Raw genomic sequence first — 25,484 nt, forward strand, 5'->3', positions numbered from 1 at the left:
GCTTATTCCCAGCGGAAGAGTGCGTTGCGTGCTTCCGCGTTTTCTCTGATTGGCCATGACGCCCATGTGACCACGGCAGCGCGAGAGAGCTGCAGCGCGGAAATAGGCTGTCTATTGCCTCGCGCTGCAGCGCAGAAATAGGCTGTCTATTGCCATTCTCTAAGACAAACTCTAACCTTAACCAGCTCCTTAACAGCGCCTAAACTTAACCCTTCTAACCTTAACCAACTCCGAAACAATGCCTAACCTTAACCTTAACCTTAACCATGCCTAACCTTAACCTTAACCATAACCAACTCCGAAAGAATATTGCCATTCTCTAAGACAAACTCTAACCTTAACCAGCTCCTTAACAGTGCCTAAACTTAACCCTTCTAACCTTAACCAACTCCGAAACAATGCCTAACCTTAACCTTAACCTTAAGTTAACATGCCTAAACTTAAGAATGCACGTTAAAAAAAAAAGGAAAAAAAATTGAAGGGATTCGAACTTGTCACCAACGGACCGCAGGACCGCAGCGCTGCCAGTTGAGCTAAGCATCGAATGAAAAACATCGGGGATTACGGCTACATAATACCGCAAGCTCTGCCGCTCCGCGCCGCTCCGCGCCGCTCCGCTCTGCGGCTGCCGCGCTGCCGCGGGGCGTGTCGCAGCCAATCAGGGAAAACGTGGAAGCACTCGGCAGCACTCTTCCTCTGGGAATAAGCAATAAGCGACCTGGAAAGCGATTTTGATTGGCAAGAAGCCTGGGCAAATATTCGATTTACATCAAGGAACCCGGACCATCAACAAATAAATCTTAACTATATTCACAGGACATACTTGACTCCTATAAGACTGAAAAAAAATGGGTCTTAAACAAGACTCCAAATGCTCCTTATGTACAAATGGGGACGAGGGGACATTTATGCACATGTACTGGGACTGCCCACCAGTTAAAATATTCTGGAAAGAGGTGACCCAGCAATTATCAAATCTCTTAACTCTGAATATACCTGTACACCCCTCTGTACTACTGCTGAATGATGTTTTTGAGTATGCAGTAAATCCACAGCTAAAGAGATTGGTTTTATCGGGTATCACAGTGGCTAAAAAGCTGATAGCATCACGATGGTTCCAACCGGAAAAAATTTGCCGAAAGGTCTGGATTATTACATATCTCGATGTGATTTATCAAGAAATATCTACAGCTAGAATTTTGGGTCTCAATGAATCCAAAATGACAATGTGGTTAGAAGTGGTGGAGATAATAAAAGCTAGCATATAATGGTAGTGTGTGTCTGGTTAGGAGCGAGGTATAATGGATGGATTATCCAATGGGGGGTCCGGGAGGCCTGTATCAGTTCCGCAACCGTTTCCATTTCCGGGGTAGGCCTGATTGGCCGCGACGGCCACGTGGGCAGGCGCGGCCACGCCCCGCGGCAGCTTGTCGCAGCGGCGATGGAAAGCAGGATGCGCGAGCGCAGGATTTCAGTGTGTATCATGCAATCATTTATCATTTAACATTTGAAAGGCATACATTGTTGTATGAAATAAAATAGTATAGAGACATATGTACAGCGTTCGATGCAGAATAGAAGTAACTGAGTTACCATACAATATACAATACGCTATAGTGCAAAGCAGAAATGGGATGAGGTACAATTTACAGTAAGGTGTATGCGTTGCAGTGCAAATGCTTCTTACTGTTGCGCTCCAGAGACTGTTACTGTACCATACAATATACAATGCAATGTACCAATATACAATACGCTATAGTGCAAAGCAGAAATGGGATGAGGTGAAATGCGCGGAGCATAATGTTGAGGCAGATTCACTCGTCACTGTACATCACTTCTGAAGTATAAACAAACTAGCTGACTGAACTAGAAAGCGTAACGTTATTATGTTTCGCGTTTTTAACAACCAACTACCAGATTCACTCGTCAGTCGTCACTGTACATCACTTCTGAAGTATAAACAAACTATACTGCTGTGACGATTTTGAATATCTTAACATGTATTTACGCCCATACAATTTTTTAGATGAATGATTGTGGATATAATATAGAAAACACATCATTAACCCTAGGGTTAAAAAGAAATCCGCCGGCCACAGAGCCTTTGTCTACCGCGCTCCCTACCTGTGGAACAAATTACCTGCCGTCATCAGGGGCGCCTGCTCTGTCGAAGCTTTTAAATCCCTGCTTAAGACTCATCTTTTCTCTCTCTCCTTCAACCTACCTTTTTCAAGATTCAAGATTCAAGAGTTTTAATTGTCACGGCATACAGGTATACAATGAAATGCGGCTGGTCTTGCCCGCGACGATGTGCAATACAGTGGTACAACATATAATAGAATCCAATAAAATACAGTGGTACAACATATTAATAGAATCCAATAAAACAGTGCAATAAACAGGTACATGGTGTGCCATCTCGGTATCTGTACATTAGTATTTACAGAGCATATAGGACATGCTAGTTAGCTTTAGTAGTGCAATACACTGTTCCTGATGTTATACTATTTTAAGTGGCCTTTCCTCTGGCCATAAGTGTGCGTGTGTGCGGCATGAGTGTTAAAGTGGCTGCTAGTGTGTGAGCGTGCTCAGCGTGCGTGTCGTGTATGTACTTGTGTGTGGATAGTTCAGTTTCTGTGTCTCTCGATGTTCATTGTTCAAGGCTCTGATGGCCTGGGGGAAGAAGCTTAGCCTAAGCCTCTCCGTCTTAGTCTCTAGAATTCGCAGGCGTCTGCCTGACCTCAGCAGCTGGAACAGGCTGTTATTGGGGTGGTGGGGGTCTTTCATTATCCTGCAGGCTCTGGATTTGCACCTCTTGTTGTATAGAGCCTGCAGGGGAGGTAGCGCAATACCCGTGGTACGCTCGGCTGAGCGCACCACACTCTGTAGGGCCTTCTTGTCCTGTGCCGTGCTGTTCCCATACCAGGCAGTGATGTTTCCGGTCAAGATGCTCTCTACAGCTCCTGAGTAGAAGGACTGAAGTATCTTCCCCGATACTCTGAACTTCCTTAACTGTCTCAGGTGGTAGAGGCGCTGCTTCGCTTTCTTTACTACTGTGCCTATGTGTGTTGACCATGTCAGGTCCTCTGAGATGTGGACCCCCAGGTACTTGAAGCTGCTCACCCTGTCCACGGTAGCCCCGTTAATCCTCAGTGGTGTGTGTGTCTCCCGCTGTCCTCTCCTATAATCCACGATCAGCTCCTTGGTTTTACCAATGTTCAGGAGCAGGCTGTTGTCCTGGCACCAACGTTCCAGTACCTCAACCTCCTCCCGGTAGGCCTTCTCGTCGTTGTCCGAGATCAGCCCCACCACCACCGTGTCGTCGGCGAACTTCACAATGGAGTTGGAGCTGAACTTGGCCACACAGTCGTGTGTGTAGAGTGAGTACAGCAGGGGGCTTAGAACACAGCCCTGGGGGGACCCGATGCTCAGGGTGATGGTGTTGGAGGTCTGACCCCCCACCCTGACCGCCTGGGGTCTTTCACTCAGAAAGTCCAGTACCCAGGCGCTCAGGGCGGAGCTCAGGCCTAGCTCGATCAGCTTGTCCACCAGTCTGGTGGGGACTATGGTGTTGAACGCTGAGCTGTAGTCAATGAACAACAGTCTCACATAGCCCCCCTTCTGACGGTCAAGGTGGGAGAGAGTGCTGTGCAGTACCTGGGAGACAGCGTCATCAGTGGACCTGTTTGTCCTGTATGCAAATTGCATAGGGTCCATATCGCTGGGGAGAGAGGCACAAATGTGGTCCTTGACCAGCCTCTCGAAACATTTCATGACCACAGAGGTGAGTGCCACCGGTCTGTAATCATTTGGACATGTTGGGGAGGGTTTCTTCGGTACAGGGATGATGGTAGACATCTTGAAGCAGGCAGGGACTACTGACTCCGCCAGGGATTGATTAAATATGGCGGTGAACACCGGGGCAAGCTGGTTTGCACAGGACTTAAGTATGCGTCCTGTTATACCATCTGGGCCTGCAGCCTTCCTGGTGTTCACCTGCATAAATGCTCTTCTCACACTGTGTTCCGACAACGAGAGAGCGCCCCCGCCCCCCCGCGGTTGCCCCCCCCCCTCCACAACAGCCGGTGCGCCAGTGACGTCACTAGCCAGAGGGCTAGCGGCGACACTGTCTACACCGAACCGAGCGTAGAAGGAGTTGAGTTTGTCCGCTAGAGAGGCGTCGTCGCTCCCCATTGCGGGGGCGCTGACTTTGTAGTCAGTTATTGTCTTCAGTCCCCTCCACAAGCCTCTTGTGTCGTTTTGTGCCATTTGTGTCTCCAGTTTCTCAGCATATGTCCTCTTAGCAAGTTTAACAGCCTTGCGCAGAGTGTAGACTGAAGCCTTGTATTCTTCCATATTTCCTGACTCTCTGCCCAGGTTATAAGCCGTGGTGCGTGAGTTTAGGGCTGTTCTTATAGTGCTGTCCACCCAAGGTTTCTGGTTTGGGAAAACCCGCGCCGTCTTTGTGGGGACAATGCCGTCTGCCACTGTTGTTATGTAGCTTACAACGGTATCAGCATACTCGCTGACGTCACTGGCGCTTTCTTCAAACATGTCCCAGTCTGTATCCTTGAACGCGTCACGGAGCTCGGCCTCTGATTCGTCAGCCCACTTTTTTGTCTCACGTGACACGACGGCTTCGCGTGATCGCTGTTTGTATGCTGGGATTAAAAAGATGGAGTCGTGATCGCTCGCGTTTACAGAGCCCATCAGTGGCGGAGCCGCTACAGCCTTGTAGGCAGCTCTGAACGGGGTGTAGCAGTGGTCGAGTGTGTTTCCCCCTCTTGTGGAGCAGGCAATGTGCTGAAAAAAAGTCGGCATCACTTTTTTCAGGTTTGCCTGGTTGAAATCACCAGTCACTATCGTCGCGGCTTCCGGGTGCTTGATCTGCTGTTTGTTGATGTGGTCGTGTAATTCCCCCAGCGCTTTGCCGGTATTTGCCTGTGGATGAATATACACGACGGATAAAATGACCGCGGTAAACTCACGGGGTAGGTGATACGGGCGACACAGGATCTGGAGATGTTCCATATCTGGGGAGCATGAACTTGAGAGGACATGTACTTCCTTGGGATTAACCCAGAGATTGTTCGTGAGGATGCAGACCCCACCTCCGACGCTCTTCCCAGAGGCTGCCGTGCGATCTGCTCTCAGGACGGTGAAATTGTCCGATGGAGAGACGCTGTTATCCGGCGTTGCTGGCTTGAGCCATGTCTCAGTGAAACACATGATATTAACGTCTCTCATCTCCCGTTGGAATCGTACCCTCGCTCTCAAGTCGTCCATCCTTCCCTCCAACGAACGTGCATTCGCCAGAAAGATGGATGGAATTGCTGGACGGTAAGCAGATCTTTTTAATCTAAGTCTGATACCGCCTCGTCTACCTCTATGTTTCTTTCTGCCGTTTCCTTTGTTGCCGTTCTCCCGCTTGATTTCTGTTAGCCCTTCTGGGCATAAAGTGTCTCCCAACTCCAATTTGAGTCCGGAGTTTAGGTCCATAAGTGTCTGGCGGTCGTATGACATACCCGCCAGTGATGATTTAATAAAAAAAGTCGAAAAAACAAACATAATAGCTAAAAATGAGCACAATCGTCGCGGAGCTAAACCAAAGGCGACTGACCGGGGTCGCGCCATAGTTATACCTTGATCTCACCTGGTCGGGGACTGACCTTTAGATTAATCTGTGTAGTTTAGTTATGGTACAGGGTACTACATGGTACCACTGGGTAGTTTACTATAGGGTAGTTTAGTTAGGGTACAGGGTACTACATGGTACCACAGAGTACTACATGGTACTGCATGGCACTACGGGGTACTACATGGCTCTACATGGCTCTGCATGGCACTACATGGCACTACATGGCACTACGGGGTACTACATGGTACCACAGGGCACTACAGGGTACTACATGGCATATAGTACATCCCCCCCCTCCCTCCCCCTTCTCTCTGAGTGCCCGTCTCCTGGCGCTGACTAAGGTGATGGATGCCTCGGGGTCTTGGCCAAGATTGTAGTGACTGCGCTACATGCACCTCCGAGGCCTTGGATCAGTTATTCACCGCCGTCTGTCCGTGGTCCTGTCAACTGATTAACAGTATTAACAGACTGTTAACAGATTAACAGTCAACGCTGTTTCATTGCTGGGTTAAGTACTTCTATTCTATTCACATAATACGCTTACTTCATATATCTACTCCATTCACATATATGCCTACCACTTGTATCTATTGCTATGTCCGCCTACTACAATCTCATGAGCTGTCTAACGCCTGTCCCGTCTCCCTGTCTCCCTATGACTTGCTGTCCTGGAGTGTTGACCGGAGTGTTGGACGTCCCGTGACGAAGGCCGGGAGATTGCGACCCCCTCTGCGTGCCCCCCTGTCTCCGGAGGTCTCGTAGTGGTGACCGGAGTGCCGGATGTCCCGCGATGATGTCGGGGAGTTCGCGACCCTCTCTGCGCCACCCCCTATCTCCCTGTCTCCGGCTGTCCCTGAGCAACGACCGGAGTGTTGAATGTCCCGTGACTAAGACGGGGAGGACGTGACCCTCTTTGCGCTGCCCCTGTGCCTCAAATAGATCCGCTATCAACTCTATCTTTAATCTTTCAAAATGTTCAGTTGCTATCGCTATTAGCCCTATCTTTAATCTTTCAAAATGTACAGTTGCTATTGCATGCACTCATCTGTGTTTCACCACACACATGAGTGCATGCTTACCAACTGTCCGTCTGCAACACTACTATCACCAACATCTAAGAAGGGAGATCCCCCCTCGATTATGGTGACTTACTCTATATGTATGCACCTGATCAGTACCTTAGAAAGCTTGATACTGTGTACCATTCTGCCTTACGCTTTGTCACGGGATGTGGAAATCGAGTGCACCATTGCACCCTATATACCATTGCAAGTTATCCATCTCTACAAATACGACGATTTTCTCGATGGCTCTCTCTGGTGCACAAAGCTCTGCTTAAACTGGTTCCCTCGTACCTAAGTGTGCTTCTGTGCACAAAGCAATATAAGTATGCCCTTCGTTCTCAAGCTGTTCTAACACTGGAAGTTCCCCATATGAGAACTGAATTGGGAAAAAGGGCTTTTAAATATGCTGCTCCTTCATCTTGGAACAAGATACAGGAGGACCTAAAATTACCAGGACTGGTCACCCTCGGAGAATTCAAAGCCATTTTAAAATCCTACGAACTCAGTTCCCTTGGTCAGTGCAACTGTGTTTGATCATTTGCCTGTTTGATAACTTGCCTGAAATTGGAGCTTGATGTAAATGTTTTATCTGTATTTTATTGTGATGTTCTTTTTTATGTTGAAACTTTCTGCTGCCTTGCTTGGCCAGATCGCTCTTGAAAAAGAGATTTTAATCTCAATGATGCTTATCTGGTTAAATAAAGGATTTGATTGATTGATTGATTGAATGGCCCTTCTAAGGTTTCTCTCCTCCACACTGCCTGTGGAGCTTTTTTCCCTATTGTTAGGGTTTAGTGAGTTTTTCCTTACCTTCGCGTGGGGTATGTCTGGGAGTGCTTGCATTCTTTCATTTATTTGCATTCATCTAAAAATGTTTGGACCTTATGGTGTTCTTGTTCTGTTCTTGACTTATTGTTATGTTTTCTTCTTGACTTGTTTAAAGAAGACCTGTACGGCCCATGGGGACATTAACGTGTGTTGTCGGGCCCTATAAATAAATTTGATTTGATTTGATTTGATTATGATATTGTCAGATGGGTGTAAAATACCAGATTCACGCGTCACTGTACATCACTTCTGAAGTATAAACAAACTTACTGCTGTGACGATTTTGAATATCTTAACATGTATTTACGCCCATAATTTTTTTTAGATGAATGATTGTGGATATAATATAGAAAACACATCATTATGATATTGTCAGATGGCGTTGTCAGATGTGTAGAATTCACCTACTTACAATTATGTACCTTACTGTACCTCTGCTTGCGCCTACAGCACAGCAGGTAATGGCGTTAATCAATGAAACATGTAACCTACACCTGGCTACTGTACCTTACTGTACCTCTGCTTGCGCCTACAGCACAGCAGGTAATGGCGTTAATCAATGAAACATGCGAATTGCTCTGTGCTGGCACAAAAGCTTGCACGTTGGCGGCAGGGTCCATCGCGAAATAGTTAGTTAGTTAGTTAGTTAGTTAGGCAGTTAGTTATGGCGTTAAGTGATGCGGCGATAGCGATATGGCATTAACGAACAACAACAGGGGCATTAACCAACAACGCAAACACACAAGGACCTCTCGAGCACCTCTCGGTCACTGTCTGCCGCGTCTCTCTTGCCGCGAAGGCTGCCGCGAAGGGCGTGTGCTAGGGCGGTCACGTGGCCGTGTGGCCAATCAGGCCTACCCCGGAAATGGAAACGGTTGCGGAACTGATACAGGCGTCCGGGAGGGGGGGTACGAGCTAGAGCATATGTGTGTAGGGTATTAGATAGCAGGTATTGGGGATATATCCTGTATAAGACATTTAACTATAAGGTGATTTCATTGGATGTGCACTGTTAATAATGCTTGTATATCTTATCGTGTGTTGTCATGTTTGTCTATATGTTTGTTTAAAAAATAATAAAAAAATAAAACACAAAAAAATAAAAACGCATATGACTCTGGAAATTGAGTACTGATGAAACGTTATGTGGATGTCTCACGTTGGGGTCCTGGGGCGAGAGGGGTGGGTTGGGGGGGGGAGAACGAGCGGATTTTCATGTATGTATGTTGGAGGTTATGATATTTTTTGTATTTTTGTTTTATTTATTATTTTTCATTCAAGGTTGATCCTATGTATATTTTCTGTCCCCCTTCTGATCTGGGTCTGGTGATCGTGGGCTCTGGCTTGGGGGGGCCACGGTTCGGGGTCTCTGCGGGTCGAGGCACTAAAGAGGCATGGTGCTTTGGCTCGCGGGGGGGCCGGACTGGGGGTCCTCCGGAATGGGGCGTGCGGTTGCCGGGCATGGAGGTGAAGGGGATTCGGTAGGCAATTTGTATAGTATATATTTTATCTAATTTAGTATACTTTTACTCTCCACCTTCAAATCCCGCCTCAAAACCCACCTGTTCTCCCTAGTCTTCAACCTCCCCCACCCATAGCCCCCCCTCCCCCCCCCCTCCAACCTGTTTGATGTTTGTTACTGTGGCTCTATGTTTCTGTGTATCTCATGCTGCTTTCCCCTGTTTCCACCGTGGTCTTATGTTCCTTTTTTGTTTCTTTGTTTTTTCCTCTATTTCTCTGCCTATTGTCAGTGACCTCTGGTTCTTGAGAAGTGCTATATAAATAAAATTAATTATTATTATTATTAGATTTATCATTTATCATTTAGCTTCAAAGCATGTGAATCCCTACCCACCTTCAAAACCACTCTCAAAGAGCACCTATGGGAGGCTGCAATTCGAAACTGGCCCCGGTAAATGCCGGTAAATGTTTGACTACTTATATGTAGATATGTGCAATATACGTCTGGCATATATGTGTACAGTTTGACCTACTGCTCATTCTCATTTCATATTCATATATTCATTTCATAAAAAAAAAATTATAATAATAATATCTAACCCCAACTAACCTTACTGTCATGCACTTGTCCTAATAAACTAACCTACACTGTAACACGCAACACTTTGATGAACATTGTTACTCAGCTGATAGAGTTGTACCCTTCCTGATGACTTGTCGTACAGAACTTGTAAGTCGCTTTGGATAAAAGCGTCAGCTAAATGACTAAATGTAAATGTAAATGTAAATATTGCAACGAAAAACTTCAATAAACAAAGCTTTGAAAAAAAAGAATCTCTATCTCCAGTACTGTATATTTGTATATCTTGTATGTCATAAATGTCTGGATGTAACAGTACTGTATATCTGTATGTCGTATATGTCATAAATGTCATGATGAATTGAAAATGGGGGACCCTGATGTAAACAAGACGAAAGTCTTTCTCTGGTCTGCATCCCCTTAACAATTGTGTGTATTGAGCCGTACTGTATTGTACCCATTCTGCAATCTGTTAATAAAGTTTTCAATCAATCTGGCAGAGAGACATAAGTTGCATTGGAATCTTTTTATTTATAAAGCCATAATTAAAGATTGTCCAAATTATATTAGTTCTTTATTGGAATGGACCACTGGACCCCGTCGTACACGATCCAGTGATTGGCTTACACTTAGAGTGCCTAGAGTTTGTATTGAACTTGGTAGATCTGCTTTTGGCTTCTCTGCCCCTACATCATGGAATACCCTGCACTCTAGTGTCTATGGGTTGGTTTAGAACCTTAATGACCAATCAGGTCACCACACTATGTAATTGTTTTAAAATTATTACCTCTATTAAAATTGTTCTGCTATTTAAAAAATATATATAAAATTAATGTATTTAACAAATTTGCTCTTAATTATTCTGATTGTCTGATGTCTTTATATGTATTAATGCACTGTGACACTTGTATATCAAGTATAAATAAAGATTAAATTAATGAATATCTGCTGATACCTGACACCCTGCTGATATATGGGTGCATCCCTCCTACAGTATGTACTGAGAATCTTATGAAGAGCTTTGCACCAAAATGACATGTGCACCATTTGACTGATGTGGTGCCTCCTCTTTTCAAATGGCCGTTGCTGCTCTTCTAAGACCTTCGGTTTTTTTTAACGTTAAGCGCTGAACAACATCAAATCATTAACAATTATTCCAGAATACATATAAGGAACTCAAATGAATAGCCATGTGCCACCACACCTCTCTCTCTCTCTCTCTCTCTCTCTCTCTCTCTCTCTCTCTCTCTCTCTCTCTCTCTCTCTCTCTCTCTCTCTCTCTCTCTCTCTCTCTCTCTCTCTCTCTCTCTCTCTCTCTCTCAGAACAAGATCCTGGTCTGATCTGGCTTACGCTAAGCCAGCACTACATTCTTTAACATGCAGTAAATAGTGTGGTGAAGCAACACAGTGGGGCAGTGGGGAAACTCAGTCTAAAAAATATAAGCCTTTCACATTGTGGCTTAGCAAGCACCACAGTATGAGCCAATTGTTCTGATTCACCAAACTCAAGACGCTGAATACATTGAGACTCCACAGCTGCTTGGGGTGAGTCAGACTGATCAAACACATGCACGCACACACAGACACACATACACACAGACACACACACACACAGATACACACACACACACACACACACACACACAGACACACACACACACACACACACACACACACACACACACACACACACACACACACACACACACACACACACACACACACACACACACACACACACACACACACACACACACACACACACACACACACACACACACACACACACACACACACACAAACACACCAAATACAAACACATGACAAGGGAAGAAAATAAGTGTTTGATGCTGAATTATTCAAAATCCCAGGGAAAGCCTCAGTAAGAGGCAGGATGTTGAGGGAGATAGCTGGAGACAGGAGTCAGCCTATAGAGTGAGATGAGTAGAAAACAAGAGTCAGCAGTTGAGCAGTTTGCCAGAGGAAAGGAAAGAGAAGGAAAAATAAAAGACAGGGTGACGACAGACTGACAGGTGGACAGACAGACAGGTGGAAAGACAGATGGACAGACGGACGGACAGACACACAGACAAATGGACATGTGGACAGACATGTGGACAGACAGACGGACAGACGGACAGACAGACAGACAGACAGACAGACAGACAGACAGACAGACAGACAGACAGACAGACAGACAGACAGACAGACAGACAGACAGACAGACAGACAGACAGACAACCGGACAGACAGATGGACAGACAGACGGACGGACGGACAGACAGACAGAGGTGTGTATGTGTGTGTGTGTGTGTTGTGTGTGTGTGTGTGTGTGTGTGTGTGTGTGTGTGTGTGTGTGTGTGTGTGTGTGTGTGTGTGTGTGTGTGTGTGTGTGTGTGTGTGTGTGTGTGTGTGTGTGTGTGTGTGTGTGTGTGTGTGTGTGTGTGTGTGTGCACATGCGCACTTGATTCTTTGAGTCTCTGTGAGGTCGTTGGGTTGTGAGGAAGCCACAGTGTAAACCCACAACAATATGAGCCTCAATCTCTGGGTTTTGAAGTGGTTTACAGTTCAGCTCATATAACAGTTGAGCACAACAAAAGCATAAGAAAAAGCTTAGCCACTCGTGGCTTGTTCACATTCAGATTCAGATTCAGATTCCTTTATTTAGCCATTTGTGTAAACACATAGGTAATTGTTGCGGCATTACAGTGTATGCATTTTTCCTTTTTTTCACAATAACAATAACAACAACAACAATAACAACAGACACAGGACAAAAACAGTGCAGTTTAGACATATGTACAATGTTCGATGCAGAATAGAAGTAACTGAGTTACCATACAATATACAATATACTATGCAATGTACTAATATACAATACGGCTCACTTTTCCCACTTCAATGACAGAGCTGCTGTTTAATAATATTGTCGCGTTGTGGAAAGCAGGATGAGAGAGCGTAGATTTCAGTGTGTATCATTTAATCATTTATCATTTAACATTTGAAAGGCATACATTGTTGTCATACAGAAGTACAGAATACTTTTATCCAAAATGCTTCTTACTGTTACTGTTAGAGACTGTGCTAGACAGCATAAGCGTGGCGCGATGTGAAAGGGGAAGTGAACTCCAGCGTCTCGCCACAGCAGGGCGCAGCGGCAAGCCTGCCGAGTCTGCCGCTGCCGCGAGGGCGTGCCACATCGTGTCACGTGGCTGTCGCAGCCAATCAGGCGAACCCGGAAACCGAAATCCGACTAAATCCGTTGCGGAAGTGATACACGTGCCCTGGAGTCGTGCAGGGACTTGAGGGAGAGCAGGGGACAGCGACAGCCGATCACCCTCTCCGCCAGGGGCGTCCATTTGGTATGGCAAGGTATGGCACTCGCCATACCTTGGCAAATAAAAATGTAAAAAAAGAAAAAAAAAAAAAAAATTTACAATTTTTTATGTTGATTTAGAATTCGAATGTCAACATTATGAACGAAGCTTTGAACTATTCGGTACAGCCCTAGCATGTTTTGATATTGTCAATTATCTCACTTTTACTAGGTGACTTTTGCTGTGACTAACTGAAATATGCCAAAAAAAAAGGAAAATGGACATAGGGAAGTTTTTTTTATCAAAGGGCAGCAGAGACAAGTGATACAGGGACACAGGTAAGGTCTGGCTTAGTGATTATAATAGTGCAGTTCGGCATTCAGTAACCCATACTTTTTGTGAATGTGTTTTTGATACTACATTCTGTTGAACACACCTCAAAACCGTAAAATTGGCTCAATTGCAAGAAAAGTAATAGACAGTTATGATATTACATTCTGCATAATTCGTATGCAAAATATTGTGGTTCCCTGCTTTAGTGTGTTGACACATTTCTATACTAAAAATGCTTGTGTAGTCCTGTGTCATACCTAAATGTCATATAACTGAATTGTATAGAAACAACTCACCAAAAGTGACTATTGCACAACTGATTTGACAAAAAAAATCTACCAAGGGGGGGAAACCCCCCGTTCACCATCCCCCCCCCCACCCAACTCGCCATACCTTGCCTTTTAGTGAAAGGACGCCACTGCTCTCCGCTGCAGCTTGGCGAGATCCTTGTGCTTCCTTGTATAGCTTGTATAGGTTGACTGTGGTCTTACACTGTAGTTATAGGAACAACTAGAAAAGAGGGGGTCAATTACTCTGCTTCAACAAATCAACATAACATAACAACATTTATCCTAATCACCTAAAATAACCATGAGTGCATCTCGTTTTAGCATAGGTGGTCCCCAAGGGAATTGAACCTTTAACCCTGCCAGTGCTCTACACAGGACCCACACCTCGATAGCCTTTATATCACGCATTTAAAACAAAATGGACGACTTCAATTAATATCCTACTCGTCTGATGTCTCACATTTGGACTGCTGCCGTTTCATCAGAACACAGCCGAGAGATCTGATGTGAAATCTGAGCAAAATATTCAAGCTATGGAAAACATTAATGAGTTCTGGAATTTAATTAGAATATTCTTATCAAGAGATTTTTTATCAAATGTCTTGTCAGGCAGGAATGATGAACGATTATAATTAAAAACACAAGAGCTAAGAAGTGACACTTCTTTGGATGCAGTTATTATCACATAGGCATTCAGTCACAGGCCAGAAAACATGGTCAGCAGCTTGTTTCTTTTCTCCTTTGTTCCTTTGCCGCTCTAGAAGACTTTTACGTATATTCTTAAAGTGGTAATCCATCATTTTTGGTAGTTTTGGCAACATCTAGTGGTGATAAGCCGTCATTGTTGTTGCATTTCTCGTCCCGTGAAGTCACAGTTTGGACCATGCAGCCATAATACGTCTGAGAAAGCTGATCCCCGGACCCGACTCCCGAGACATGTCAGCCTGAACCCGAACGGCACAATTTTCCAAGTTGCTTATTATAAGTTGTTATAATTTGTGTTACCTAATAATTTGTCTCCCCTGGTGCTACTTGACCCGTGATACATATTTCACCCAATCCTTGCCACGAAAGTTGGTTATTCTTCTTGCTGATTGAAAAAGCATGGCAAGTTATTTCAGCTTAAAGGGGACATGCATTGCTATTCCTTTCACTATTTGGGCAACTTTACACAATTCCTGTGAGTCTATGGAACACATCTGTAAAGTTTTTTTCAAGAAAATGTATTGTTTTATATTTGTAATCAATTACTCAAAAGCCAAATTTTTCGACTTCAAGATTCCAAGCTGTGTTGGCCTGGCTCCGCCCATAATTGCTTTGAGTGACAGTCGCCCACAGTCTGCGCCGGCACAGAGAGAGAGGTAGAAAGATTGAGGGGGATACTAATTAATTTCGCCGTGGGGGGGGCATAATCCCACGGGACAATGCATTGGTAACTTGTTTCAAATGACAATATATACTGCTGTGAATATTATTGCACAGATCGGAATATGGGCGTGCGCGTGGGAGTCAAAGATATTTTGACAGTGATATCCCAGGGAGAAGCCCCACACCAGCCCTGCGCGCACACACATTGACACACTCCTGCGTGCGGTCCCTCTCTCTCTCTCTCTCTCTCTCTCTCTCTCTCTCTCTCTCTCTCTATCTCTCTCTCTCTCTCGCTCTCTCTCTCTCTCTCTCTCTCTCTCTCTCTCTCTACCAGGGAGAAGAGCCTCCACGCGCGTTGTGTGTAAAATGCGTGTGTGTTTGTGTTTCCCCGGCGCTGGTCAGGTTGTGTGTGTGTAAATGTGTGTGTTTGTTTCCCTGACAGAAGCTCTTGTCCCTCTCTATCTCTCTCTCTCCCTCTTTATCTCTCTCTCTCCCTTTCTCTCGCTCGCTCGTTCTCTGCCTCTCTCTGTCGGCACCCGCTTGAGGAAGTGCAGGTATTTCCACTCACATGGTTGCGCTACAACCATAGAGGGGGCGTTAGTTATGCAGATCAGTGCCTTATACACGTCAGCAAAACAGTCAAATCAGAATGACCTAATTCACTGGTGGAGGAGTCTCAACTGTCTCAACTGAATTAGAGCAATCCGCCAAAATGGTAATTAGAGACACAGACCCATTGATACTAACCCCCCATTGCTATAAAACACTGCTAAACTCTGGAAAAGGCCATTTATAAGACACAGGACCTTTAAGTTCACTTGCTGTCACAGATGACATAACGTTACGCTAATGATTCCAAAATGATGCACGTTTAGAATCAGCTTTGCATCTTGTTGCATGTAGCATAATAACAGATGCAAAGATAACATGACCATTTTCACGTATGTCGCGTATATGTAGATCGACCTCTGCTCTCTGACCATTCACCTCCTGACCAGGGTCACACTCGCAGACATTTATTATGATCATTTAGTACCATCTTGTGGCGACAGATGCTTGTTACCATGGACCTTACGAAACATGTGGTGGGCTGCTGGCTTTATCACTAGGTTGGTAGAACAGAGAAGTGAGGGGGGACTATATGACACTAGATGGAACTAAGTATAACTTGCACTACTGTCTGTTCAAAATAAAATAAATAAACCTAGCCTTATGCATTTGGGATTTTTGTAACTTTTTTCCTGTTGTACTGAACTCGTGCCGAATCGTGACCCCAAAACCAAGGAATCATGGCTTCTGTGTACCATTACACCTCTAATGCTAACTACTGAATAGAACTGCCAGATGATTTCCCCCGGAATGTCCTACCGGAAGCCAAGAACAGTACATGTAAAAGCATTCATGAACTGGGTATAGGTATAATCACTATTGTGTTTCAGTGGGTGGTAGAGAGGGGCACAATAGACATTTATAACTATTAAAACACATTACATTTCATTAGATTATTACAGACTGCCTTGGAATATTCTTCTCCGGATCCTCTCATTTGTTGGACTGAATGTGTTTACACTGCAGCAAAGCAGACGTTGTTCTTGCCCTATGATATTAACTGTAAATGTATGAGTGAGGAGGACATGTGTATTGATTTTAGACGATCTCCACTAGCTCCTCAGAGTAGTGTCATTAATGGCCAGACAGTGGATTTGGTGACCACTTACAAATATCTCGGTTTGTAGGGCGGCTAAGTGCCGCAGTGGGCAAGGCGCTGTCGCCACTAATGCAGGAGATGCTGGGTTCGAGCCCAGCTCTCGGCGTTGCTTCCGGCTTGGCTGGTCGTTCATACTAATACAATTGGCAGTATTAGGGGGTGGGAAAGCCGGTGGGTTGGGATCGGACGTTGTGGACAGCGACTCCTACAGGTCGGTTGGTGCACCTGTACAGCAGAATCAGGAAGCAACGGGGGCAGCGTGAGCCTCCCACGCGTTACTCCTCGCCGCTGAGAGATCGTGCTGTACAGGTGAAAAGATGCGACAGCTGCCTCCTCGTGTACCGGAGGGGACACGTGATGCAAGGCTTGGTCCACATTGCAGCCGACCAGTGGGAGGCATGGTTTAACAACGTTCGAGACAGGGGAGGGTAGAATTGGATAATACGAAATTGGGATGGGAGACAAATAGAAAATGGGGAGAAAAAGTAGATAAAAAAATATATAATCTCGGTTTGTGACATGCAGTGCTCATAAACTTGACTTGACAGACTTGTCTCTTCTATTTCCCTCAGCTAGAGTTATTGTGACAACGTGGAGGGTCAGAGATCACAGTGTGGAATGCTGAGAACTTATCTTGAGAAAGAGAGGGATGAAATGTGAGGGAGAAAATTGGTAAGATGAGAGAGGGGGGGGGGGGGGCAGAAAGAGACAACAAAGCTGAAGTACTGAGCAAAGAGAGATGGAAAAGTAAGATGTCTATCTCTTAGCTACATCTGTTTACATGTGAGTGTGTCAAAGCAAAGGAGAGAGAGGCAGACACAGAGAGAGAGGGAGACAGAGAGAGAGGGAGACAGAGAGAGGGAGAGAGAGAGAGAGAGAGAGAGAGAGAGAGAGAGAGAGAGAGAGAGAGAGAGAGAGAGAGAGAGAGAGAGAGAGAGAGAGAGAGAGAGAGAGAGAGAGAGAGAGAGAGAGAGAGAGAGAGAAAGAGGGAGACAGATAGAGGGAGAGGGAGACATAGGGAGGAAATGTCTTTACTCTCTGGTCACTGGTCTCTCTACTCTCTTTTCATCCCATTTGCTGATGAATTGTGTTGCTATTTTATTGCCTTTCTCCTGCTTGGATAGAATACTGAGGAGAGAATTCATAAGCCGCTCGTGCCTCAGGCCAGTTTACAGTTTTTCCTATGGCTCAGTATGTGTTTCTAGAAGTAAAAAAAAACCTCAATAAAAACACTTTCCATGGAATGTCTGGAATTCCATGCCTCATTTAGCCCCCCGAACAATGCAGCCTATGGAAAACATGATTAAAGTAACATTAAATGTGGGTGCATGACATATCTGTCCACAGTGTACTGTATGATGTGTCCCTTTGCATCAGTAATAACTTCTGTTGAATACACACACGTGGAAAAACTGATGTATTGGTCATTAAATGTCCAGCGCCTCTTCTGGGTTGTGACACCCCTTACTGTACATCAGGGAGGTTGTGTTTTTTTCCTGGGGAGGAGAGGGTTGGCTCACTGCAGTGTTGTAGTACTCGAGTACTGGAGTGATTTTCAGGACTCGTGACTCGACTTGGACTTGAGCACTGATGACTCGGACTTAGACTTGGACTCGAGCATTGACTGCATTCAGACTCGAAAGGTGCAGACGAGGACTCTGACTTGTTAATTGATAAATACAGTTATTTTTTTTGTAATATGCCCTAATCATTTGGCATAAGATATTGATGGCTATATTAATGACAAAGTAAATAAACTCCCTTTGAAATGGTGACCGCTGTGTCATTTATGTTTAATGTAGACCTTTTTTTATTTGTACGTCAGCTCATTGACTGCCAGAGTGGAGTGGACTCAACCTTGATGACTTGGACTCGGACTAGGGTAATGGGGACTCGACTCGGACTCGACTCAGGCTCTTCTTTGGTGACTCGGACCTGGACTTGGACTCGAGATTTAGTGACTCGACTACAACACTGGCTCACTGTATGGATTGATAGTGTTCAACACATTGCTTGGCTTACTGTAGCTCTTAGCTCCTCCACTATAGCCTGACATTGTCCAGTAGTGGAACAGCGTTGTTGTTGTATTACAGGTACGCTCCCTGCTCCCTGTACAATCTTTCTTCTACTGAACCTGTGAGGTTTCTGTCCTTGCTCTCTCACTCGTTCTGTTCCTTTAACCACCCTCGCTCTGTTTTCATTTGTTTTTCTGTTAATTATTTCAATTCCCTCATTCACACGCTTCTCCCCAGTGACGTCATCAGAGACGTCGCTGATTGGTTCTCTCAGGACCGCACGCTTTTCAATCACATTCCCCAGCTGTCACTGCTTCTCAATCAATCGATCCCCTATTATTTATACCCCGTTTTTCCACTCTAAGTTTGTTGGATCGTCTTGATTTTTCTCTGGTTGCATTTCCCTGTGTTGCTGCTGCTGCTGCTTTTTGCTCCTTGTGCTATCTCCAGGAATTTCCAAGAAGCCTTCCCTTGGACACCTGTTCCCGTGGCGCGCCCTCGCTCCGCTGTTTGTTCCAGCACCATTACGCATTACGTCTGGGTGAGTTTTTATTGACTGTCTTGATCTATTCCGTTTTTCGTGTGTAACTATTACACTGAAGACTACCACCTTTTGTCAGACAGTCACTCACCCAGCTTTTCTATTTTTGCTTGTTCCCTTTGGGATAATATTTTTGGGACCTTCCATCTCCCTCTGTGTGTTGCTCACACCGAAGATATTATTTCACTATTTGGATTGTTTTGGACTTCACTAACTGTGTGTATATTACACGAAGATATTCACTGGGACTGTGTTTGGATTTTTGCTAACGGTGTGTACTTTACACGAAGATATTCACTGGGACTGTGTTTGGAGTTTTGCTCACTGTGTGTATTACACGAAGAGATTCACTTGGGCTGTTTTGGAATTGTGCTCACTGTGTTTAAATTACACGAAGAATTGTTCACCCTGTTCTCCTGCTCGTTCAAACTGCACTGTGTTGACTCGTTCCCTCTCTCCCTCTCTCGGTCTCGCAACACATCTGAGATTCTGCCGAGAGAATTCTGCAGAGCGGTTCAGACGTCAACACCTGCTATCCCCAAGACTACCATCACGGGAGAAGCTGCAGAGCAGCAGAACTTTGCCCCTTGTCCTATGTACCTGTCTTGTTGACTTGCCTTTCCTGTACTCTTTATATTTAGTATCAAATAAACAAGCCCTCGTATTTGGCAACTCTGAATTCCTACTCTCTTGTGTCGTGCGTTTGGGGTCGGTATCAAACCATAACATTACGATCCAACCAATATGACGACCCCAGCCGACACAGAGAGGGTCAGAACCGCACTTGCAATTCAAGTCGAGTTGACCAGGGATCACGGTCTCCAATTAGAGCGGGCTGCGGCTGTGGTGCAGAACCTCAGGGATCAGGTCCTGCCTATGCAGGGTTCAATGGCCACTATGGCGGGACAACAGTCCGAGATTCTCGCTCAGCTTCACTCGCTGGGCGACACCGTTAATACCTTTAATCTCTCACACCCTTCAGGAACATTCCCCGCAGCCCCAGCAGATCTCGCATCTCGGGAACCCCGTCTCTCCGTCCCACGGCTGTTCGACGGTAATCCCGAGGAGTGTGCCACATTCATCATGCAATGTGAGTTGGTTTTCCGTCATCAACCAAGCCGTTTTTCTGCTCATGGGTCCCAAGTGGCTTATATAACAAACCTACTTTCAGGCCATGCTGCCCAGTGGGTCACTTCCTCCTGGGCAATGGAAGCAGATTTTTTGTTTTCCTACCCAGACTTCGTGGCGGGGCTCCGCAGAGTGTTCCACCATCCAGCCAGAGGCCTGGACCCTGGAGCCCGGTTGGGGACCTTCCGACAGGGGAGCGGCAGGGTGACGGACTATGTCATGGAGTTTCGACTGGCGGCGGTGGAGAGTGGATGGAACGAACCTGCTCTTCGCCTAACCTTCTTGAGGGGGCTCAGTGACGCAGTCCGGGACCAGCTCGCTACCCGGGAGTTGCCCGACTCCCTCGAGGAGCTGTTTAGCCTTGTCATCCGTATTGACGGACGCCTCCTTTAGAGAAGGCGCGAGAGGACCCGACTGTTACCTCCTGAAGCACCCCGGACTCCTGGACGCCCCGTCCCCAACACTACTGGTGGTAACAGGCTTCCCCGTCCGGTTCGCGAGGAGGAACCCATGCAGCTGGGACGCTCTCATCTGAGCCAGGCGGAGCGTGAGGCAAGGCTCAGGTCCGGTCTCTGCCTCTACTGCGGAGGTGCGGGACACCGTATCGCCGACTGCCCTACCCGGCCAAAAGATCAGGCTCACCGAGACCCCGGGAGATCCTGGTGAGCCGTTTTTCCCATTCCCAGCGCCGCGCACCACCTGACCATCTGATGAGTGTCACCCTGGCCTGGGGGGACCAACGTGCCACGGTGGAGGCCCTCATCGACTCTGGGGCAGACGAGAACTTCCTCGACTTCGAGTTTGCCACCCGAGCCAACATACCTCTTGAGGACCTTGTGAGGCCCTTGGAGATCTTTTCGTTGGACCAACACCGCCTGGCCGACATCTCTCAACGCACCGGCCCAGTCGTGCTGACCATCGCTGGTAACCACGTCGAGAGAATCCAGTTCCTCATTACCCAATCCCCCCTTGTCCCGGTGGTCCTGGGTAGGCCCTGGCTCGCGCTGCACGAGCCCCACATCGCCTGGTCCTCCGGTACCATCAGGGGCTGGAGCTCCTCCTGTCACGCCCGCTGTCTGCAGGCGGCGTCCTGTCCCCCGCCCCGGAGGCCGGCTGGTGAGTTGCCCCCGGACCCCTCGTCCATTCCTCCCGAGTACCACGACCTCATGGAGGTATTCAGTAAGACCAGGGCTCAGGCCCTTCCACCTCACCGCCCCTATGACTGCGCCATCGACCTCCGCCAAGGGGCTCCCCTTCCCGGCAGCCGCCTCTACAGTCTGACTGTCCCGGAGAAGAAGGCGATGGATCTCTACATCTCTGAGTCATTGGAAGCAGGACTCATTCGGCCTTCCTCCTCCCCGGTGGCGGCCGGGTTCTTCTTTGTTGGTAAGAAGGATGGGGACCTGCGACCCTGCATCGACTATCGTCAGCTCAACGAGATCACCATCAAGAACAAATACCCCCTACCTCTCATGAGCTCCACCTTCGAGCCACTGACCCAGGCCTCGTTCTTCACCAAGCTGGACCTCCGAAGTGCCTACCATCTTGTCCGTATCCGTGAGGGCGATGAATGGAAGACCGCCTTCAAGACCCCCAGGGGCCACTACGAGTACCTTGTAATGCCGTTCGGCCTCACCAACGCCCCGGCGGTATTCCAGGCACTCATGAACGACGTCCTCCGTGACATGCTGGAGGTGTTCGTGGTGGTGTACCTGGACGACATTCTCATCTTTTCCAGGACCCTCGAGGAACACATCCTGCATGTCCGCCGTGTGCTGGAGCGCCTCCTCCACAATCGGCTCTTCGTCAAGGCGGAGAAGTGCCGTTTTCACTCCAACTCCGTCGACTACCTGGGCTTCATCGTTGAGAAGGGCTTGACCCGAGCTGATCCTCGCAAGATCCAGGCTGTGGAGGATTGGCCAGAACCCACCACTCGGAAGGAGTTACAGAGTTTCCTCGGGTTCGCCAACTTCTACCGAAGGTTCATCCGGAACTACAGTCAAGTGGCGGAGCCACTTACCAAGCTGACCTCCCCCGCTCTGCCGTTCGACTGGTCCCCAGCGGCATGCGCTGCGTTCCGCTCCCTCAAGAGAAGGTTCACTTCCGCCCCTATCCTGCTCCACCCTGACCCCAAGAGACAGTTCATCGTGGAGGTGGACGCCTCGGATTCTGGCCTGGGCGCTGTCCTATCCCAACGTTCTCTTTCAGACCAGAAGGTGCATCCTTGCGCCTTCTACTCGCGTCGCTTCCTCCCCGCCGAGAGGAACTACGACACCGGCAATCGGGAGCTGCTGGCGGTCGTGGCTGCGCTGGAAGAGTGGCGTCATTGGCTAGAGGGTGCCGAGGAGCCTTTTACCATCTGGACGGACCACAAGAACCTGATGTTCATCCGCGCTTCCAGGCGCCTCAACGGTCGGCAGGCGAGATGGGCCAGTTTCCTCAGTCGGTTCGACTTCTCGCTGACCTTCCGCCCCGGTTCCCGCAACACGAAGGCCGACTCCCTGTCCCGGATGCACTCCAAGGGGGCTCCACCCTCTGAGGACCCTTCTCCCATCCTCCCGGAGGCCCGAGTGGTTGGAGCCATCACCTTGGGCATCGAGGGTGTGGTGAGGCGTGCCCTGCGCTTCCAACGTGCTCCAAGCAACGTCCCTAGGAATCGTCTCTTCGTCCCCGACTCTGTCCGGTCCCAGGTACTGCTGTGGGGCCATACCAGCCGGTTCGCCTGCCACCCAGGCGTCCATCGCACGTTCTCCTTCCTGGCTCGTCGTTTCTGGTGGCCCACCATGCGGAACGACGTCAAGGAGTTCGTATTGGCCTGCGCGGTCTGTGCCCGCAGCAAGGCCTCTCACCAGGCACCCTCCGGGCTCTTGCAGCCACTTCCCATTCCGAGCCGTCCATGGTCACATGTGGCGCTCGACTTCGTCACTGGTCTACCCTCCTCCCAGGGGAACACCTGCCTTCTGACCGTGGTGGATCGATTCAGCAAGGGGGTCCACCTCGTGGCCCTCTCCAAGCTTCCCTCAGCGGCCGAGACGGCGGGCCTCCTGACGCACCACGTGTTCCGCCTTCATGGCTTTCCCCAGGACATCGTCTCTGACCGGGGGCCCCAGTTCACCTCCCAGGTATGGCGGGCCTTTTGCAAAGGGTTGGGGGCAACGGTCAGTCTCTCCTCTGGCTATCATCCCCAGACAAACGGGCAGACGGAGAGGATGAACCAGAGCGTAGAGTCAGCTCTTCGGTGTGTGGCAGCCGAGAGACCGGCATCCTGGAGCCGTTTCCTTCCCTGGGTTGAATACTCCATCAATTCAATGGTCAGTTCCGCCACCGGCCTCTCCCCTTTTGAGGTCTCCCTGGGCTACCAGCCCCCTCTTTTCCCCGCACAGGAGACGGAAGTGGCAGTTCCCTCCGTGCAGGTCCACCTCGACCGCTGCCGACGAGTTTGGGAGATCACCAGGACCGCGCTGCTCCGAACATCTGAGCGCGCCTGTCGTGGTGCCGACCGGCGCCGGGTTCCTGCGCCGACTTACCGCCCTGGGCAGAGGGTGTGGCTCTCCGCGAAGGACCTCCCGCTACGGTCCTCGGCCAAGAAGCTCAACCCCCGCTTCGTCTGGCCTTTCGAGGTCCTGAAGGTACTCAGTCCGGCGGCCCTGCGCCTGAAGCTTCCTGCATCCATGCACATCCACCCCGTGTTCCATGTCTCCCGGGTTAAGCCCGTCTCCCTCAGTCCCCTTATGCCTCCAGCTCCTGATCCGCCGCCTCCTGTGCTGGTGGATGGTCACCCCCAGTGGCAGGTCCGCCGGTTGGTGGGCGTTCGTCGGCGGGGCCGGGGGTTCCAATACCTGGTGGACTGGGAGGGTTACGGCCCAGAGGAGCGTAGCTGGGTCTCCCGGCAGCTCATCATGGATCCCGGCTTGATCACCGACTTCCATTGAGCCCATCCTGACGAACCGGGTCGGCCTGGTCGCCGGGTGGCTCCCGTGGAGGGGGGGGTACTGTGAGGTTTCTGTCCTTGCTCTCTCACTCGTTCTGTTCCTTTAACCACCCTCGCTCTGTTTTCATTTGTTTTTCTGTTAATTATTTCAATTCCCTCATTCACACGCTTCTCCCCAGTGACGTCATCAGAGACGTCGCTGATTGGTTCTCTCAGGACCGCACGCTTTTCAATCACATTCCCCAGCTGTCACTGCTTCTCAATCAATCGATCCCCTATTATTTATACCCCGTTTCTCCACTCTAAGTTTGTTGGATCGTCTTGATTTTTCTCTGGTTGCATTTCCCCGTGTTGCTGCTGCTGCTGCTGCTTTTTGCTCCTTGTGCTATCTCCAGGAATTTCCAAGAAGCCTTCCCTTGGACACCTGTTCCCGTGGCGCGCCCTCGCTCCGCTGTTTGTTCCAGCACCATTACGCATTACGTCTGGGTGAGTTTTTATTGACTGTCTTGATCTATTCCGTTTTTCGTGTGTAACTATTACACTGAAGACTACCACCTTTTGTCAGACAGTCACTCACCCAGCTTTTCTATTTTTGCTTGTTCCCTTTGGGATAATATTTTTGGGACCTTCCATCTCCCTCTGTGTGTTGCTCACACCGAAGATATTATTTCACTATTTGGATTGTTTTGGACTTCACTAACTGTGTGTATATTACACGAAGATATTCACTGGGACTGTGTTTGGATTTTTGCTAACGGTGTGTACTTTACACGAAGATATTCACTGGGACTGTGTTTGGAGTTTTGCTCACTGTGTGTATTACACGAAGAGATTCACTTGGGCTGTTTTGGAATTGTGCTCACTGTGTTTAAATTACACGAAGAATTGTTCACCCTGTTCTCCTGCTCGTTCAAACTGCACTGTGTTGACTCGTTCCCTCTCTCCCTCTCTCGGTCTCGCAACACATCTGAGATTCTGCCGAGAGAATTCTGCAGAGCGGTTCAGACGTCAACACCTGCTATCCCCAAGACTACCATCACGGGAGAAGCTGCAGAGCAGCAGAACTTTGCCCCTTGTCCTATGTACCTGTCTTGTTGACTTGCCTTTCCTGTACTCTTTATATTTAGTATCAAATAAACAAGCCCTCGTATTTGGCAACTCTGAATTCCTACTCTCTTGTGTCGTGCGTTTGGGGTCGGTATCAAACCATAACAGAACCCACTGGTGTGAAACAGGCACCATGTGATTGTGTATATAGCCTGGTAGGAATGTCCTAGTTGAT

The 25,484-nt window shown here is 47.9% G+C and overlaps 1 protein-coding gene across 1 annotated transcript in view; it reads right to left on the minus strand.

Annotated features, from left to right (window-relative positions):
* Window positions 1-25,484, minus strand: part of gpr78a (G protein-coupled receptor 78a) — a gene marked incomplete at both ends in the record, with an annotated part of 83,560 nt that overhangs the window by 19,310 nt on the left and 38,766 nt on the right.

The sequence above is a fragment of the Notolepis coatsorum genome, assembly GCF_963971535.1.
Source record: "Notolepis coatsorum genome assembly, chromosome: 7".
Taxonomy (NCBI): domain Eukaryota; kingdom Metazoa; phylum Chordata; class Actinopteri; order Aulopiformes; family Paralepididae; genus Notolepis; species Notolepis coatsorum.